The 20,677-nt window shown below is 39.7% G+C and overlaps 1 protein-coding gene across 1 annotated transcript in view; it reads left to right on the top strand.

Moving 5' to 3' along the window:
* The window catches only part of Clybl (citramalyl-CoA lyase), a 246,235-nt gene that overhangs the window by 20,003 nt on the left and 205,555 nt on the right, over positions 1–20,677 (top strand). The gene's annotated exons all lie outside the window — the stretch shown is intronic.

Raw genomic sequence — 20,677 nt, 5'->3', positions numbered from 1 at the left:
AGGAAGCCGGGATATGTTTAATCTTCTCCACTTCCAGTCCTCTCTTCACTCTAATCTGATCTAAGGGGTAGTCCCATGCCATTTCTGCCGCTTGCTTTCCTCTTTTACCTTACATTCAAAGTGAGCTGGGGTCTGGGAATGTAGCTCAGTGGTAGAGTGTTTGCTTGTATACACTGAGACCCTGGCTTCCATCCCCAGCGCAGCAAGATAAGACAGGCTAGAAAGCTAATTGGATCACAAAAAGAGTGATGGCACTCTGCAGCCTGGGAGGCAGCCTCCGGGCCTCTAATGTACTCACTGCATTTGAATAGTTCTAGTTGTTTGCAGCTTTCAGGTGACTTCATTTCTCTGAGTACTGCACACTTAGCTTCCTACATCTGCAGTTAATTTGTTAAGCGACCTTAATGAGAAACTTCAAACAGTTTAAATGTCAATTACCAAAAAAGTGAGGTTTTCAAGTTCCAGTATTCTGCCCATATTGGTCATCGGACGTAATTCCAGGTGGATGTAATTTAAGACAGATGACATTCCAGAGCTTCAGTTACAAAGGGCTTCTATATGAGGGACTAATAAGCTGGCTTTGGGTGCTGCTTCCTTGCAGGATTGTCCTGTAATGACTGTCGCTCTTGTTCCCTGTGTTCACTCGGTTCCGTGTTTGTGTGGTGCTTTTGAATCGGAAAAGGCCCAAAAGCTTCTGTGTGCATAAAAATATGTCGTAGTAAAATGTTGTAGTAATTCCAATGTTAACCCTTCACATTTGAGGGGAAAAAGTATGCGTTGGCTGGGCCTGTTTAGCTCAGTGCCTCGCATGCTCGAGATGCTGGTTTCCATCTTTAGCACAAAAAAAGTATTCATGATGTTCGTTGTCATAGGGTTAATTAATGTGGAAATTTAAATTTTTTACTCAGAAATCCTGATTTGTTTGTTTCTTGCTACTCCCTCCTTTTTTCTGTGTTCTTTCCTTTGTTTTTAATTTTTTATTAAGGTAAAATGCATGAAAAAGGGGTTAGTATGGTGATGAGTCTTATTTTAACAGAAAGTAAAACTAAAAACATGCAGACTAAATTAACCCCGCATTTTCTCTGCAGGTCAGTTAGTGGGTGTTACATCCTTAGTCGTTCGTGCTACAAAGTAAATAATTTTTGGCAGCTGCTTTGGTTTTCACCACTTCTGAGTCTGTGACAAATGATCCTGGAAGACATTTGGTCTTAAAAAGGAAAACTTCTTGTGTGTGAGTTTTAAGTTGAGCTTTTTTTCTTTTTTTTTTTTTTGAAGCCTTTTTTAATATGAGGTATTTATGTGGAATTTTGTTTTATTTGAATTGGAAAAATTTTAAAACTAGTTGGAGTCTACCATATTGAACTGTTTTTCATTTTTGGCATCCAAAAGTTAATATACCTTTTCAACAGTTTGTTTTGTGAGATAGGATTTTGCTATGTAGCCTAGGCTGGCTTAGAACTCACTGTGTATACAGCCCAGGCTGACCTCAAACTCATGGTCTCCTGCCTCTGACTACAGAATGCTGGGATTACAGATTGGTACTAGCATGCCCAGCTACCTTCTCTATTATTTAAAAGATACTGAAAAAAAATTCATTATTTCTTAATCAAATTTTTTGAAAATTGAAAAATTATTTTTACTTTGGATTATTTTAGGTTATTTTTCCCCCCAGTTAAAATAATGTTGCTAAACAGTCTTACACCTACATTTATGTGTTTAGCCTGCCAAAAGTCAGTTTCTAAGCAAATGATTATACAAAGTTAGATATACCTGAACATGTGATTTTATGCAGTTTCTGGTAACCAACCCTGTTTAAAAGACTTCTAGGAGTTGTTTTCTTTCAAAAGCAGCTGATTGGTACTGAATTTGGCTTGTTGTATGTTGTTAAAACTTCATATAAATGTAGAAGTACTAAAACATGTAGTTTATAGACCCATTGGGACCTTTTTTCGTGTTGCTAACATGATCACTTCTACAAGTTACAATAATCTTTGTGCTGTGGGCATGTCTACAAAATTGATGTCCAGCTTATCTGATTAAAATGTGAAATTTAATATTTTTCAGTAGTTATTTCCCAATATTCAAGATCATCTGATATCCATCAAATGTGTATATGCGACTGTAAATATAAAGGATCAGCTGCTTAATCGGCATTACAGCTGGTAGGAAGTGAATTCACCTTACTCGATCTCCAGAGAGGCCACTTGGTGACTTATTATCCCTGGTTTCCCAAGGTAACGTAGTAGAGCCTGTTTGAATTAATCAGAAGCTTAGGGAGTTGGAGCAATGATTTGAAATAGTGAGTGGAAAAGTTCCTTGCGCCTGGAGAAGTCAGGGGCCAGGACTGAGAGACGTGTCCTTGTCCTTTCCCTGGTGGCTCTTCACCTGTGAAGTTGCACCAGGGTGGTAATAAAATCGCTGGAGCTCATTTTATGTGAAGCCATTAGCAGCCTGAGAATTCGGGACTAGCCACCTCTCATACTTTAAGACTGGTAGGTGTCATTTATAAGTGTAGAGGGCCAGCAGGAAGGTAGAACAGGCTTGTAAACCTGAACTTTAGGCCCTGGATAGTAACTATTTTGTAATATAGTTTAAAGTCCTCAGTTATCAGAATCACAAGTGTGCCTTTAAGTGTGGTGGGCAAATCCCATGAGACATCTGTCTATAAAAGGTGGGTACAATGGACAGTTATTTACGCCTTGCTAGTATGATAGTGTTGTTTCTGACATCATGGACTGGGGAGGGAGGCAGTATCGCAAGTGTAAAAAGTGAATAGAATTGTGAATATTTTTGTTAGTTGGGAAAAAAGTGTACCATGTGACAGTTCTAAACATCAGAGCTAATATGGAGGTTTTTACCTAGAAACAGCCACCACTGCCCAGTTCCTACTGCTTTGTGCCACCTACACTGAATTCCAAGGACAAGGAAGTGTGTGACAGGCAGAGAGAGCCCTGGGAGCCAGGGAAAGGGGGAAGTTTTCCAGCTTCCATTTCACTCATATGGTGGAGGGCTCCCAAATGTGGGGACAGGATACAGGTTCTTGGCTGCCTGAGGAAATGACATATCCCTGACAGTGGGCCAACATTCCTGTTGACAAGAGTGGTTCTTTAACTGAAACCATGAAGGAAACCGAAAGATTAGATTAGAGATGGAGAACAGCATCCAGAATCTACCTGGGTATAATGATGTGTATCCTGAGTGCTCTGGGCAGTGCTTCCTGACAACGTTTAAATGTCAGTACTCCGGGTCTTCACTTGCTGCTCGGTGGTGGTCATCCTGCTTCTGGGTCCTAATGCAGTGAGAGACACGGTTCCCTCTGCAGCCTTTCTCTGCTCTGGGGATTTCACCACTTGTCCTTCTCTGGCAATGGGAGCATGTCTTCTGATTCTCACTGGGGGCTGTGAAGGGCTATTGAGGAAAGTGTGGGCCTGCAGTAATATTCTGCCCTTCTTCTCAAGGGCTGTTTGTTTCCAGGGTGTGCAGATGGGATGGGGCAGCAAAGAGATGGCTCCGCATCAAAAGATCAGTATTATCTGAATGAAACCACTACACCTGTAGACCCTGGGCTCCTGATGCCTAGGGTCCCTGTTTAAGCCTGGTTTCATGTGAAGACTTCTTTCTTCCCTCACCACCCAGATTTTATGCTGATTCTCTCTTGAGAATCTCAAGATGTTCCACCACCTTTTGGCTTAGAGATAGTGTTTATTGGTTTCAAGGTGACTTCTGCTAATGCGCCTGTTCAGAGTCACCAGGTGCAGAGTTTTCTTTAGTTGTGTTGTCAGAGAGGCAGTGTGCAAGCCACCTCTGCCCCTGGGGTCTGAGACATGCCCAGAGATGATCAGACATGGCTTCTCTACTTAGGTAGTCTTGCCCTTATGAGGATGGTCACCTAAGCAGGAAGTAGATGGATGGTTCTATCAAGTAGAGGCACATTTGGATGCTGGGTAAAAATCCTTGCCTTTGCTTCAGAAGCAGCTTGGGGTATTACTACTTAACCTTCATGTAAACCTCTTAAGCAATGCCTTTTGAGAGGAACATTGTCCCGATAAACTGTAAAGTGTGCTTTCAAATCCATCCTGGTGTTTCTTTCCTTTTCCCCTTTCTATACTCAGGAGTCACTTACAGATTGGACATTCATGTATTTGTGAGAAGTGGTCTTCTTGGAGTTGAGGATGGTTTTAGTAGAGCTGTTGGTTAATATGCTCTCCAAAAAAATAGGACTAGTTATAACACAGGCCCCAGGCTGGCAGGATCCCAGAGGGCTCAGAACAGTGCTAAAAGTGGAAGGGTTGGGGCAGGGAGAGTGCTAGCAAGGGTGAACTTTGCTTATTTCACAGGTTTTCACTAAAGTAGTTCTGAACAAGAAAAGTGTTTGATGGAATCTTACCTAGTACAAAGACATTATTTCTGGCCTCTTTTTTCTTCTCCCCTTTTTTTCTTTCACCTTTCCCCTGTGACCTCCTATTCCAGCTGAGCCCTCTTGTCCCTAGTTGCACTGTACTGTTGATCTTAACCCCATCTCTGCCCCTTCCTAAATCATATTCTTATTCCTGGGAAAGATTGCACTCTTTTCAGCTTTTTCTACATATCAAGCACTTGCTTTATATTTGTTAGCAGTATCATAAGGAAAATATTTCTTTACCTGTTTTATAGATGAGGAATCTCACTTCTCTAAATCTACACACTTACTAAGGGATGAAGCAGGAGTCAGACCTCTGTCTCTGAATCCTATTAAATGAACCACTACATTTCAGCCCTCCAGTTTTGACACCTCTGGAAAGGAGGATTCTTTTACTGTTACCAAAAAACATACTATTCTAAAATGCCCATAAACTGGGAATTTATTAAGTAAAATACAGTATAGTCATACTATAATAATGATGTAACTATTAAAAAGAACAAGGGAGGTCTCACGAATGGAGAGAAGCTTGATTGCTCAGACCCCCATAAATTGCATTAATGAAACCTGCATAAAATATTTGTACCAGCTATTATAAAGCTGCTGCAGGGCAAGCAGAATCAGTCAGAAACTGAGGGGTGTGTGTGGAATGCTGATTTACCATAGAAGACAAACTGCAATAGATAAGGTTTACAGATTTGTGAAGGCACTCCCAAATCTTCCAAAGCCTTATTGCATTGAGGTCTTAGACAATAGTGCTGGAAACTAGCAGAGCAGCCAGAAAGTTAGGAGGAAAATCCAGAGGGAAGGGAGCTACCCTTGGGGGAAAACTTCAAAGTCTATAAAATGGCTCAAGTCCATGGTTGGCCATTAAACTATGTGGCTCTCAAGAAACCTGATGAAAAAGTAGCAGCTGGAAGCTGAAAGAATTGAGCAACGATCTCAGCTGCTGCCCCCCACCGGTTTGGTGAAAATTGTAAAATTTATTAAAAGAAACAGCTTAAGAGGACATTAGCAAGATTGAAATTGTTACTGGCTAATCTGTTCAAGAGCAGATTTCAGGTATCAGTTAGCAAACAAAAAGAATTGACTGGGGTGGTTGCCTGGCACTGCAAAAAAAATTTTTTAATTAAAACTTAAAATAGATTAATATTCAGCCAACTTAACTGTGTGCTAGAAAAAAATTAGTCTTTAGAAGAATATATTCTGAATGCAGAATGTGTGCAACACATCATTCATAATGTCCAGTGCCCTATCAAAAATTACTAGACAAAGAAACAAGGTGGGAGGCAGTTAATAGAAGCAAAACTCAAGCTGATCTGGATGTTTCTATTAACAGACAAGGACTCGAAAACATCTATCACAAATCTGTTCAAGGAGTTAATAGAAAATATTTACACAATGAATAAACAGATAGGGAACACCAGCTTAAAAACAGAAACTATGAAAAAAGAGCTGGAAGTTTAGCTGAGAGAGGAGGGAGTAGAGAGTCACTGCATAATGAGTGTGAGGTTTCCTTTTAGGGTGGCGAAATGTTCTTGGGACTAGTGATCATCCTAACACAACATTGTGAAATGTACTAAATGTTACTGAAGTGTGTACTTTATTTTGTAGTTTTTAGGTGGTGTCTCACTTTGTTGCTCAGGCTGGCTTTGAACTGCTAGGCTGAAGTCATCCGCTACCTCAGCCTCCCCCGTAGCTGGGACTACAGATATGAGCCACCATGCCTGGCTCTGAATTGTACACTTTAAAATGGTGAAAATTGTAATATTTGTGGAAAGAAACAGCTTAAGAGGACATTAATTAGATTGAAATTGTTACTGGCTAATCTGCTCAAGAGCAGATTTCAGGTATCAGTTAGCAAACAAAAAGAATTGACTGGGGTGCTTGCCTGGCACTGCAAAAAATTTTTTAATTAAAACTCAAAATAGATGAATAGAATTACTCAGTTTAAGGAACATAGAGAAAAAGATTAAAGAAAAGACTTCAGAAACCTGTGGGACAAAGTCAAACATCTAACGTATAGTTGGAATTGCAGAGGAAAGATGAGCAGAAAAATAATTGGAGGATTAATGGCCAGAAACTCTCCAAATTTGATGAAATACATTAAGTTATAAATCAGCCAGAAAATCCCCAACAAGATAAATTTAAAACACACACATCCCATGAGAACCACACTGATATAATCCAAAAATAAGGAAAAAATATTGAAAGCATCCAGAGGGAAAAAAATGATACATATAAAGGAACAATGATGAATGACAGCAGACTTCCTATTAGAAACAATGGAGAGTAGAAAGTAAATATATAGAAAGAAAAATCATTGTCAGTCCCAGATTCTATGTTCAGCAAAGCTGTCCTTTAGAAATGAAGCAAAATTGCTGGGTATGGTGGTGCATGCCTATAATCCCAGCACTAAGGAGCTGAGGTAGAAGAATTGTAAATTCTAGGCCAGCCTGAGCTGAACAGTGAGACCCTGCCTCAAAAAAAAAACAATAGCAGTGCACTGGAGGTATGTTCAAGGGTAAAGCACCTGCCTAGCAAGCATAAAGCCCTGAGTTCAAACCCTAGTACCACCAAAAAATATAATAATAAAAAAAGAAAAGAAACCTTAAGAAGGTCAAATGTTTGTTGGTTGTCTAATATTCTTGGATTCGATGGAACCAACACAATCAGTTGTCCTTGACAGAACTCCAGTTTGTGTGTTCAGTGTTCATATTCCTCTCTGTTGTACTAGCGGGGAAAGATGTTTTAACATTTTCTTAAGGCTAGTGCTTTAGTTTCATGTGATTTCATCACCTAAAGTTGCCCTTAACCATAAAGAATTGCCAAGGATTTTGCACAAACTTCTCCATGTCTAAGGTCCTTTTTATCAAGGCAGTTATGCTCATCAGTCTCCTGCCTTTACCCCACCAATACCATCTTTTAGATGACCGCTCATCATGCTTAAGGATAGCATTTCCTTTCTAACAGAACCCAGGCACTAATTCCTAGATTCATAATGTTGGTATATTGAAGGTACAGTTAAAGTTGTCCTTCAGTTTTGAAGCTGTGCATAAAATTTAACCATGTTGTAAAATATCTATTTGTATAAGACAGAGTGGGTAGTTTTTAATTCTCAAAACTCATTTTATACACATAGACTGAGTTTCTTTATATGAAGCTAGTGTTACTTCTGTGTTATTACAGAATAAAAACAATGATTTACTTTTTCCCAAAGCCAGTATAATTTGGGCTCATCACTGAAGGTGAGTAACTTTATATTTTAAAGCTAAAGCCAGTAGCCCTATTGGAAACCAGACAAAACACTGACTTTTAAATACAGACTTTTTAAATGAGGCTAGGGATGTAATTCAGAAGTACAGTGCTGGCATGATGAAAGCGAGAGCACACAAGGGAGGAGTGAGGATAGGTAAGACACCTAAAAAATTAGCATTTGTTGCCCTTAACGCAGAGAAACTAAAGCAGATACCTTAAAAGCAACTGAGGCCAATAGGAAAAGGGGAACAGGTACTAGAGAAAAGGTTAGATCAAAAAGAATTAACCTAGAAGGTAACACACACGCACAGGAAATGAATGTGAGTCAACTCCCTGTATAGCTATCCTTATCTCAACCAGCAAAAACCCTTGTTCCTTCCTATTATTGCTTATACTCTCTCTTCAACAAAATTAGAAATAAGGGCAAAATAGTTTCTGCTGGGTATTGAGGGGGTCGGGGGGAGAGGGAGGGGGTGGAGTGGGTGGTAAGGGAGGGTGTGGGGGCAGGGGGGAGAAATGACCCAAGCCTTGTATGCACATATGAATAATAAAAGAAAAATAAATAAATAAATAAAAATAAAAATAAATCAGAAAAAAAAAAAAAGAAGTACAGTGCTGGCCTACCATGTGCAAAGCCCTGGATTCAACTCCTGGCACTGCAAAAAAATAAAATAAAATGGACTGTTTTCTTTCGGAACTAGAATAAGGATAGTTAATATTCCTCCACAAATCATTATTATGTTCATTATTGTTGTTATGATAATAGAAAACATTTTATTTATTTTATGCCAGCTTCTATTGTGAGAACACATTTAATCATTTTGGATTTTATCAATCTGTTATATTTGTCCTTGGAACACCTTTCTTGAATTTGAAGTTTGTAGTTGACAAGTTTATTCAAAACTAAAAACAAAACCAAAAATACTATTGTTTTTACAGAATAAGTTTATTGGAGTGTGTAACAAAAGAAATAATCAGGGCTGGAGGCTCAAGTGGTAGAGCACCTGCCTAGAAAGCATGAAGCTGTGAATTCAAACTTTAGTACCGCCAAAAAAAACCAAAAAGAAAAAAGAATCAGATGTATATGTGCTGGTATGAACATTTAGTGGTAGTAATGGATATTTATACAGTGAGTCGTATTCTGAATGCTTTAGATATCATTTAACCTGGCAACAATCTTGTGAAGTGGGTACCCTTATTAATCTCGTTGTGCAGAGGTGAAAACTGAGGCACAGAGTAACTTGTCCAAGTAGGATGAAAACTCAGCATTCTGACTCTGGAGGCCGTTTTCTTAGCCACTGCACCACACTGCCTCTGCCTCTGAAGACAGATGAACAAAATATAAGACATTTTTTCAGACAAAGCTGTGTACTCATAGTGTGACCCCATTTGTGCAATTAAAAGTATATATTGAGGCTGGGGATATAGCTCAATGGCAGAGTGATTGCCTAGCATGCACAAGGCTCTCAGTTCAATTTCCAGCACTGCAGAAAAAAAAAAAAAGTATTTATGATGGCGATCACATGTTTTTAGAAGGATATACAAGAATCCTCCTTTAGCAGTGGTCACCTTCCCTATGGAAAGGAGGAGTAAATTTTTGTTTTGTGCTTTTCTAGATTGACTATTTTGAATGCACATTTATCACTTTAAATTTTAGCTTAATTTGGTGCTGGTGGGGATTAAACCCAGGGCCTCATGCATGCTAAGCATGAGCTCTACTACTGAGTTACATCCCCAGAACCTCACTTTTATTTTTTAAAAAAATAAAATTTTAAATGTCATGAAATAGCTCAGAAATGTAGAGACACTTGAAGTGGGAAAATGTCTCTCAACCTTAAGGGAATATAACAGAAATGAAGAAAATATAGTCTGGGAATCAGGATTCTGGGTTTCTTTCCTGCTCTGTCGCAAGACACTGTGCCACATGACTAAGGCCATGGAGAAGTGTCAGTATGGTCTCTTGCTTCTGAGCCTTTCTTCCTTTCCTGCATCTTCTTCCCTGTCCCCAGGCTCCTCCCAACCCCGCCATGCACTTGGGACAGCTCATGCTAAAATAATGTCAATACTCCATTACCCCACACAGACTGATCACATCTTACTCAGGTGCCAGTGACTGCCATTAGGACACCAGGGCTGGTTCCTCTGAGTCTCAGATGATGACAGTACCATTGCACCTTCTGTCACCTGTGTCATCAGCCTGAGATTTCTCCCTTACTCACCTTTTTAACAACCTCCAGGTACATTTCATCACATTTTGCCAGTTGACCCAAATACTTCTCACGTATGCCTCTCTCTCTGATAGAATGGCCGTCTCCAAGGTCAAATGAACACTTCCTCTTGTTTATAGGGAGAGATCCTGTTCATTTGTCCCAGATATTCCTATCCTGGCTCCTGCCCCATGTCCAACCTCATCTGCTATTAGTTTCCACCCGTACCATTCTAGACTCTTTACTACACATAAACAACTGCTGGCTCTGTTCAGATTTCTCCTTTTTCCCGTGATCCCTTTCATATTTTTTTACATAGCAAATCATTGTCACCTCCAAAAATACCTTGTTCCAGAGGCTATTTTTTACCAAGTGGTCCTGTTTCTACTCCCATAATTATTCTTAATGCTTCAAATCTGGCCTTTGCAGAGACCATTTACATGGATGGGAAGAGGACAGTTTGCAGTTGAGCAGATTTGGTTTCAGTTTTGCTAGCTTTATGAGTTCAGTCAGGCAAGTTATTTAATCTTCCCAGCCTCAGTTTCCTCAACTATATTTTGGCAAGACAGAAGGCCTAAAAATAACATATATAAAGTGCTTAGCCTGTTTCCTATTATAGCTGTTATTCATATAATACTTTTGACACTGTGTTGGATCCACCTGATTAAATGTCTTTCTTTCCCAATAGACTCTACACTCCATGAAGTCAGCTGTGCTTGATAAATGTTTTTGTATTGAGCTCTTTCTAGTATGTTGAATTTTAAGAAAGAAGGCTTGATCAGTTAAAAGAGTGATTACTTTTAATTAATCATGGTATTTTATATATTGTAAAATTCAGAACTTTATGCATATTTCTAGCAGACTCCTTAGATTGTATCTTTGAAGTAAAACACCATTCCACTGCGTAGTCCATTTTGTGTTGCCAAAACATAATACTTGATGCCAGGCAATATATAAAGAAAAGAGGTTTACTTTGACTCACAATTCTGGTGGCTGGAAAATCCAGACAGCACGTTGCTGGTATCTGATGAGGGTTCCCTCATTGTATCACAGTAAGACAGAAAAATAGAGAGCCAGCTTGACTGGAAGCCTGGCTCAACTGGCAGAGCACCTTCCTAGCAAGTGTGAAGCTCTGAGTTCAAACCCCAGTACTGCCAAAAGGAAAACAAAACAATACAAAACAAATAGCCAGGTGCCAGTGGCTCACACCTGTAATCCTAGCTACTTGGAAGGCAGAGATCAGGAGGATCATGGTTTGAGGCTAGGCCAGGCAAATAGTCCATGAGACCCTATCTTGAAAGTACCCAACACATACAAAAAAAAAAGGGCTGGTGGAGTGGCTCAAGTGGCAGAGTACCTGCCTAGCAAGTGTGAGACCCTGAGTTCAAATCAAACCCCAGTATTGCCAAAAAACAAAGAAGCAAAAAAGTCTATCAAAAGAGAACCAGCTATATACAAACGGGGCCAAGCACGTGATACCCACTGTTGTGAGAGCTAATTAGGCACACAAAAGCTAACCCATTCACTTAAAGCCCACAAGATGGGCCTTAATCTCTTCTAAGGGCTGTACCTCAAGACCTGGGTACTGGGATTACAGTTGTATACCACTAGGCCTGGCTTAGGCCCCTCTCTTACAGTTTCCACCACCTCAATTCTATTACATTGGAGATGAAGCTTCCAGCACATGAACAATTGGGTGACAAACCAGAGCCAAATCATAGCACTCACCTTATAAGTTTACCATACATATCTTTCTTACCCTGTTCTTCTTTGCTCAGCCTTGTTACAAATCACTTAATATATGGACAAATGGAATTACCAATATTATCAAGGTTGTAAAGTTCTGTTGAGAAAATATTGATTGAGTTTGTCTATAGAAATACCATCTGTGAGTTCACAGTGTTTAAAAATAGGGGAAGGACCTGGCATGTCAGCTGGGTGTCAGCTGATGTGATGTCAGCAAATGTCAGGGCTAGGCTGGGCCTTGAGTGTGCTCTGGACAGGGTCCTGTGGCCATCTTTGCTCAGTTGAGCTGCAGCCTGGCACCTTGGACCCCCTGCTGTCTGCTGAGCCCTTTCCTCTTGCCAGGGTTGTTTCAATACCATTGCCTTCCTGCCCTCTCACTTTGCATAAAAGACCTCTGATTGTAAGGAGCAAAGTTTACGAGATGTTTCCCATGATACAGCAGATAGGATTAACTTTTGTGTGCACGACCTACCCTGGATCTTATTTTCTTGGCTAGTGTATAGAGAAAATGGTGGTTCTACGGTGGTGCCCATGGTAAATAGGAAAAATTAGTGGTTCTTGCTTCTCCCATGCCTGGGTCCGTTATGTTCACAGTGGCAGTATGGAGCATTAGCAAGGCAGAACCAGTGTGTGGGTGCATGTAATTTCAGCTTTGTATTTTTGCGAATGCCAATGTAGTGGGATTGCCCAAGTTGGCAGTGTGCGTACCTGAATGTGAAAGTGCTAAGGTTGAGTGGAAGATTCCCAATTATTAGGTCCCTCCTTTCTCTAATTCAAAAATATTACATGAAAACCAGTTTTGGAGACAGGTTAAGCAGTATCACTGCCCTAAGCTGTTTCTGCCAAACCTGGTTTCTCCGATGTACTGTACCTTTCCTTCCTGTCTTGCCAGTGAGATGAGTGAAAAAGAAATAAAGTTGCCAAAGAATGCAATGTATATAAAGTGTAGAATTCCCCCACAGCCCGCATGTGTGTATAAATGATGAGTGTGCGTCTACATATGTGCACCTTTATGTTTCCATAAAGCTTTAGAGGATGGTTTTTAAGTACTTTCAAGCATAGAAGATATATTGCTTTATATGCAAAGAAGCTAATTGTAGCTATTTCTTACCCAGTTATTAAAGTCAGCTTAATGATGCTATTAAACTACACTTATTAACCTCCTACTTACTTTATGTGATTAAGTAGTCGTTTCTTAGCCAGGCGCTAGTGGCTTACACCTGTAATGCTAGCAATTTGGGAGGCTGAGATTAGGAGGATTGTGGTTCAAGGCCAGCTCAAGCAAATAGTTCAAGAGACCACCATCTCCAAAAAGTAACCAGAGCAAAATGGGCTGGAGGTATGGTTTGAGCGATAGAGTACCTGCTTTGAAAGCATGAAGTCCTGAGTTCAAGCCCCAATCCCACCAAAAAGAAAAAAAAAGCAGTTTCTTTAAAGCTTTTTACTAATTCTTTTATTGAGGCAAGCATTCTACCAGTAAGTTATATCCATAGTCCAATTTCTTTTTTATAACTCAAATTTTTGAGAATTTTATTAACATACAAAGGTCATATTATTGTAGATAGTAATATATAGACATGTACTCATATCCATATAATATCTATGTTCCCTATTCATTTCATAAAACCATGTGAATAAATGTTTATTAACACTTCCTATGTTTTAGTCTTTGTGCTAGATATGAGGGATTTAGCAGTGATTTAGGAGTATCTGCTCTCATGGAGCCAACAGCCCAGCAAAAGGGGCTGGGAAGGTAGCTCCGGTAGAGCATTGGCCTGGCATGTGCGAGGGTTTCAATCCTAGTACCACAAAAAAAAAAAAAGAAGTATTCAGAATAGAGGACCCAGATATGAAGCCACACAACTATAACCAACTTGTCTTTGACAAAGGCGCTAAAAATATACGATGGAGAAATAGCAGCCTCTTCAACAAAAACTGCTGGGAAAATTGGTTAGTATTCTGTAAAAAAACTGAAACTAGATCCATGTCTATCACCCTATACCAGTATTAACTCAAAATGGATCAAGGATCTTAATATCAGACTCCAAACTCTAAAGTTGGTACAGGAAAGAGTAGGAAATACTCTGGAATTAATAGGTATAGGTAAGAACTTTCTCAATGGAACCCCAGCAGCACAACAACTAAGAGACAGCATAGATAAATGGGACTTCATAAAACTAAAAAGCTTCTGCTCAACAAAAGAAATGGTCTCTAAACTGAAGAGACCACCCTCAGTGTGGGAGAAAATATTTGCCAGCTACACATCAGACAAAGGACTGATAACCAGAATATATAGGGAACTTAAAAAACTAAATTCTCCCAAAATTAATGAACCAATAAAGAAATGGGCAAGTGAACTAAACAGAACTTTTCTCAAAAGAAGACAAACGGCGAAAAAACACATGAAAAAATGCTCACCATCTCTAGCAATAAAGGAAATGCAAATTAAAACCACACTAAGATTTCACCTCACCCCTGTTAGAATAGCCATCAGTAGTAACACCACCAACAACAGGTGTTGGTGAGGATGCGGGGAAAAAGGAACCCTCTTACACTGCTGGTGGGAATGTAAACTCGTACAACCACTCTGGAAAAAAATTTGGAGGCTACTTGAAAAGCTAAACATTGGTCTACCATTTGATCCAGCAATACCACTCTTGGGGATATACCCAAAAGACTGTGACACAGGTTACTCCAGAGGCACCTGCACATCCATGTTTATTGCTGCACTATTCACAATAGCCAAGTTATGGAAACAGCCAAGATGCCCCACCACTGACGAATGGATTAAGAAAATGTGGTATCTATACACAGTGGAATTCTATGCAGCCATGAAGAAGAATGAAATGTTATCATTCGCTGGTAAATGGATGGAATTGGAAAACATCATTCTGAGTGAGGTTAGCCTGGCCCAAAAGACCAAAAATCGTATGTTCTCCCTCATATGTGGACGTTAGCTCAAGGGCAAACACAACAAGGGGATTGGACTTTGAGCACATGATAAAAGCGAGAGCACACAAGGGAGGGGTGAGGATAGGTAAGACACCTAAAAAATTAGCTAGCATTTGTTGCTCTTAACGCAGAGAAACTAAAGCAGATACCTTAAAAGCAACTGAGGCCAATAAGAAAAGGGGAACAGGTACTAGAGAAAAGGTTAGATCAAAAAGAATTAACCTAGAAGGTAACACACACACACAGGAAATGAATGTGAGTCAACTCCCTGTATAGCTATCCTAATCTCAACCAGCAAAAACCCTTGTTCCTTCCTATTACAGCTTATACTCTCTACAACAAAATTAGAAATAAGGGCAAAATAGTTTCTGCTGGGTAGCGAGGGGGTAGGGGGAAAAGGGAGGGGGCCAGGGGGTAAGGGAGGGGGTGGGGGGGAGAGGGAGGGGGCGGAGTGGGGGGTAAGGGAGGGGGTGGGGGCAGTGGGGAGAAATGACCCAAGCGTTGTATGCACATATGAATAAAAGAAAAGTTAAAAAAAGAAAAGAAGTATTGCAAAAGAACATTGAGAAAGAAGTTAGTCTGTAGCCATGTATATTGTACATTTGTTGAGCACTTGCTATATTCTGGGTGGTGTGGTTACACTTTCAGTGTTATTCCCTGTTGTGTTCTCAATAGCCATGTGAGACAAATTTTATTTATTGTCCCACAGGTAAACTAAATTACCTGCCTAAGGTATATTAGTCTGTTTTTCATTACCATAATGAAATACCTAAAGCAGGTTAACTTTATAAAGTGAAGAGGCTTATTTGTCATATAGTTCTAGAGACTGAAGGGAATGGTCCTGGTATCAATTTGGCTCTGGTGAGGACCTTATAGCATAAGGAGCACATGCAGGAAGGAGAGACCACATTTCCAAACAGGAAGCAGGAGAGAGACTGGGTTACCATAATCACTTCTGACAGCATGTAGCCAATGATGTAATGACCTCCCACTAGGCCTCACTTCTTAAATGTTTCACATGCCTGGGGACCAAGCTCCCAACACGTGAACCTTGGGAGACAAACCGCATCCAACACAGAGCATAAGGTAACTCAGCTAGCAAAGAGAGGACCAGGATTTGAACCCAGTTCTATAACTCACTTTCCCCTTAGCAAGGGTGGCACCTGTGCTGTTAACCTTCCGTGAGTGAGTCTTCCCAACTGCTAGGTCAGAGAACCAAGGAGCAGAACTGGAATCCCAGCCCCAGGGCTGTCCCACAAAACTCCAAAGCTGGGCTATGCAGCTTTGTCTCTTGTGTTCGTTTTTTTTGCTCAGAGCTAAATGGGTCACAACCCATGACATTTTGAAAAATCATTCACTTGAAGACCCAGTTGGTGGTGGTGATAAAAGCCAGTAGAGAACCAGCAATCTCTGGATCTTAACACTGGAGTGCCGGGTGGCCTTTGATGGAACACTTAGAATCTGGACATTTTTGGGAGTGGAAGTGATGCTATTAATATTGACATCAGGAGTCAACTCAGGGTGGGATGTAGCTCAGTGGTAGAGTCCTTGCTTGGCATGTGCGAGGCTCTGGGTTCGATCCCAGCACCAAAAAAAAAGAAAAGACAAAGGAGTCAACCAGGACTGTCCAGGTGAACCAGGGTTTGTCACTCTGTGTACACACAGCATATTATTTAATGCCACACAATACATGCATTGTTATTTGTAGATTTCATTACCCTTTGGAATATAAGCCTCTAAATGAGCCAGAGGAACTCTGCTGTGCTTTCCTCTTACTTTGTTTCATAAATATTGGTAACCATAACAATAAATACTTGACCAAATCCAGTCCTACAACAGAAACATTTATAGTCATTCTTAAAAGAGTGTTCCCATGATTTAGCAATTATTTAATTGCATTTATATGTAACAAATGAAATTTCAAAACATAACCAAAGCATAGAACTCATCCTTTTTGCCTAGGCAAGTGATTGTGTTTTTAGAAACGCAAATTGATGTATCTAGTCTACTTATGTGATAATAAGTAAATTTATCAAAGTAGATGATAGGATGGCATATTTGAAGGTGAAGTTAGGTAGGTGGGTTCCAGACATGTGATTGCTATTATTCATAGTTGAAAATTTATATTCTCTATGTAAGTTAAACTTTAAACAGAATGATCTGATTTTTAACCTTTTTGATACAAAAGTTGTGAATTTGTTCATTTATTTTTTGGTTTTACTTTTAATCATGAAAATTAATAAGCACATATCAACTTAAAATTTTATTTCACTTTTTTTCTACAAAAGCAATTTAATAGACTGAACAATTGCATATTAAATTACTCGATTTTTTGCTAGTCTCAATTTAAGTTTTAAAAATAATTTACCCCTGCTGGGTGTAGTGGCTTGTGCCTGTAACCTCAGCTACTCAGGAGGCAGAGATTGGGAGGATTAAGGTTCACGCCAGGCTGGGCAAAAACGTTGGCCAGAGCCCATTTCCACCAATAGCTGGGTGTAGTGGAGTGAGCCTGTTATCCCAGCTACTTGGGAAGCGTAAATAGGATCACAGCCAGGTCAGCCCAGCCATAAACTCAAGACCCTATCTCCAAAATGACTAAAGCAAAAAGGGGTAGGGGTGTGACTCAAGTGATAGTAGAGTGGTTGCCTAGCAAGCTTGAGGCCCTGAGTTCAAACCCTGCTACCACCAAAAAAAAGTTTTACCTTGGAGCCAGGTATATTTCATTGAGGTTTTTATATGTTAATTGACATAAAATGTGATCGTTAGCATTTCATTTTTAGCTCAAATTTAACAGAATGTAGCCAGGTGTGGTGGTACACACTTGTGTTCCCTGCTACTTGGGAGACAGAGGCAAGAAAACCTCAAGTTTGAGGCCAGCTTGGGCTGTTAGTGAGACTCCACCTCAAAAACAAAATACAAAAGGGCTGGGAGCATAGCTCACATGGTAGAGCGTTTGCCTAGCATGACCCTGAGTTACTGAATTCAGTACTGCAAAAATGAATGAATGAATGAAATGAGTGAGTAAATGAATTAATGAATTAAATTTAATAGAATACAAAAACTTATCCCTTTGGTGTTAAAACCCATAGGATAGGTCTCAAGAACAAACCCCCAACCCTAGGAAGAACACCTCTGATGGTGCCAGTGATTGATGACTATGAGAGGTGATTGGGAAGAATCCTCATTTCACAAATGCCAACCATGTGTAGGCGTGGTTAGATGGGGGGCGAGGGTCATCAGCCTGTGCACCCTGACCTTCAGTACTGTACTATGGGTAACGCGTACCTCATGTGCGAATGACCTTGGTCACTGGGGACATCTAGTCACTGTCAGCTAAAGCCAGGTGCAGGTGGACTGTTAGTAGTTCTAGGAATGTGGCTTGAATCCATCTTGGGGTGAAAAATCAGAGTGTTGGCTCAATTCCAATACAGTGAACTCCAGTACTCCCTGGACACAATCTTCTTGAGGACCCTTACATTTAAGCTCATGGAAGTTCTTTGAGGTCTGTATTGGCCCTGAAGTCACCATAGTTATCCCTTCATGGAATCTGTTGACTCCTCTAGAGAGAAAGTGTAGTAGGTTGAGCACTTCTTTATGTATTTATTAGCCATTTGTACCTCTTCCTTTGAAATTTTCCTATTGAATTCATGTACACATTTCTTCACTGGGTTGTTGATTCTTGGGGGGTTGAGTTTTTTGAGTTCCCTGTGGATTCTGAATATTAGTGTTTATATGATTTTCTTTGACTGTGCAGAAGCTTTTTAGTTTGGTGTAGTCCTATTTGTTTGTCCTTGCTCTTATTTGCTGAGCCATCGGAGTACTACTTAGGAAGTCATTGCCTTTGCCTATATGTTTCAGTGTATTTCCTACTACTTCTTTTAGTTGTTGCAAAGTTCCAGGCAGGCTTTCTATTAAGGTCCTTAATCCACTTTGAGTTGATATTTGTACAGGGTGAGACACATGGATCTAGTTTCAGTTTTCTGCATGCAGTTTTCACAGCATTTGTTGAAGAGGCTGTCTTTTCTCCATCATGTTTTTTGATGCTTTTGTCAAAACTCAGGTGGGCATAGCTGCATGGATTCATATCTGGGTCTTCTGTTCAGTTTCACTGGTCTTCATGTCTTTTTTGTTCCGGTACCATGCTGTTTTTATTGCTATGGCTCTTTAGTATAGTTTGAAGTTGGGTATTGTGATACCTTCAGCTTTGCTCTTTTTGATCAGTATTGCCTTGGCTGTTTGCAGTCTTTTATGCTTCCATATGAACTTTAGGGTTTATTTTTCAATCTGCGTGATGAATGTCATTGGAATTTTGATGGTGATTGCATTGAACATGTAGATTGCTTTTGGTAATATAGACATTTTCGTAATATTGATTCTACCAGTCCATTAGCATGGGAGAGCTTTCCATCTTCTGTAGTCTTCTTTGGTTTCTTTCTTCATTGAAAACCCAGGTTTTGACTGGAATGATGTCCATGCTTTTTTTTTTTTTTTCTTTTTTAATTTACTTATCTTCAGGCTTTTCATCAGCATGATTTATATTCTTTATTTTGTTTTCTACTATATATATTTATCTGTATGCTCGGGTTTTCTCCCACCATCTACAGATCTTCATAAAGGTAGGAAAGAAGGAGAAAGAAGTTATTTACACAAGTAGAAGCCTAAACCATGCAGACACGTGCATTTCTGAGATGTTTGCACGAATCTGTGTCAATTTTATATTTTTGTATGTAATTATAATTTTGGCATCCAGTCTATGAAGTTGCAGGGACTCGGGTCTATAGTCATCATGCCCAACCTGTGCTCTTCAGTTTAGATTATTCAGTGCAAGGGTGTTCTACACTGTGGTCCTCAGACCATGAGTGAGCTGAGAGATTGATTGGGTCATTGCCAGCATCTAAAAAAAATGAACTATAATAGAATAGAAAATGTGCTATGCAGGGTCCATCACACATTTTATTTTATAAAACTTTATTTTGTGCGTGGGTTATGTGTGTGCACACATATGCATGCATGTGTGTTTATGCACTCTGAATATGAAATGTATTTCTTTCTATGGGTTGCAGTAAAAAGCATTTGAGAAATATTCCTTAGGGGTATTTCTTTAATTTTATTTTTTAATTAACATACATTAATAATATGAGGGGATTTCAATGTGATAATTCCATAATGTATACAGTGTACTTTGAAAAAGTTCACTCCCTCCATCATATTCCCTTTTACCTCCTCTCTCCTCTCCTTTTTGCAAACAGTGTTTGGTGGATTTCATTATCCTTTCTTTGTGTGTGTGTGTGTGTGTGTGTGTGTGTGTGTGTGTGTAGTATACTTTGGTACTTTGGTTCTCTTTACTCCTTAGGGGAATTTCTGAGAGAAATTTCAGAGCGATGGCTTTCTTTAAGGTGGTGTGGTACATTAACAAATGACTAGTGTCAGATGCTGGTGGCTCACGCCTGTAATCCTTGCTACTCAGGAGGCAGAGATCAGGAAGACTGCAGTTTGAAGCCAGTCTGGGCAAATAGTTTGAGAGACCCTATCTTGAAAAAAAATCATCACCAGAGAATGATGAAGGGATGAATTCAAATTGATAGATGGTAAGAACTTTTGTAAATGTCACAGTGTACCCCTAGTAAAATAATTTTTAAAATGTTAAAAACAAAAAAAACATTTCTGTGGCACATCATCAAAAAAAAAAAAAAATCACTAAAAAGGGCTGGTGAGTGACTCAAGTAAGAGTACCTGCCTAGCAAGTGTGAGGCCCTGAGTTCAAACCTCAGTGCCTCCAAAAAAATTTTTTTTAAATAAATGATTAGCAGTGTCCAGGTTTCTTCTTTTTTACAGCTCCAAAATCCCTAGTTTAAACGAGTTCTCTTTCCCAAGAACATGCTGGTTCAAACAGTGACACTGTGGACATTGTGGTGCTTACTGGGCTTTTGTGAGCTATCCTGAGGGCCCAGCTGACATTTTTAACACTTTTTCCATGGGAAAGAATTTGTTTTCAGTTCCAAAGAAGCAACTTCTTGGTGAAATATTTTGATCTGGACCTTGTTCTAAATTAAGTACTGCTTTTGTACATTTCTGTATGTAAATAGTAGATCTGTGTGTACCTTAAGTAGTCTTT

This window comes from Castor canadensis, chromosome 10 (assembly GCF_047511655.1).
Source record: "Castor canadensis chromosome 10, mCasCan1.hap1v2, whole genome shotgun sequence".
Classification (NCBI taxonomy): Eukaryota; Metazoa; Chordata; class Mammalia; order Rodentia; family Castoridae; genus Castor; species Castor canadensis.
The sequence above is the reverse complement of the archived record's forward strand: the minus strand, read 5'-3'. Positions and strand labels throughout refer to the sequence as shown.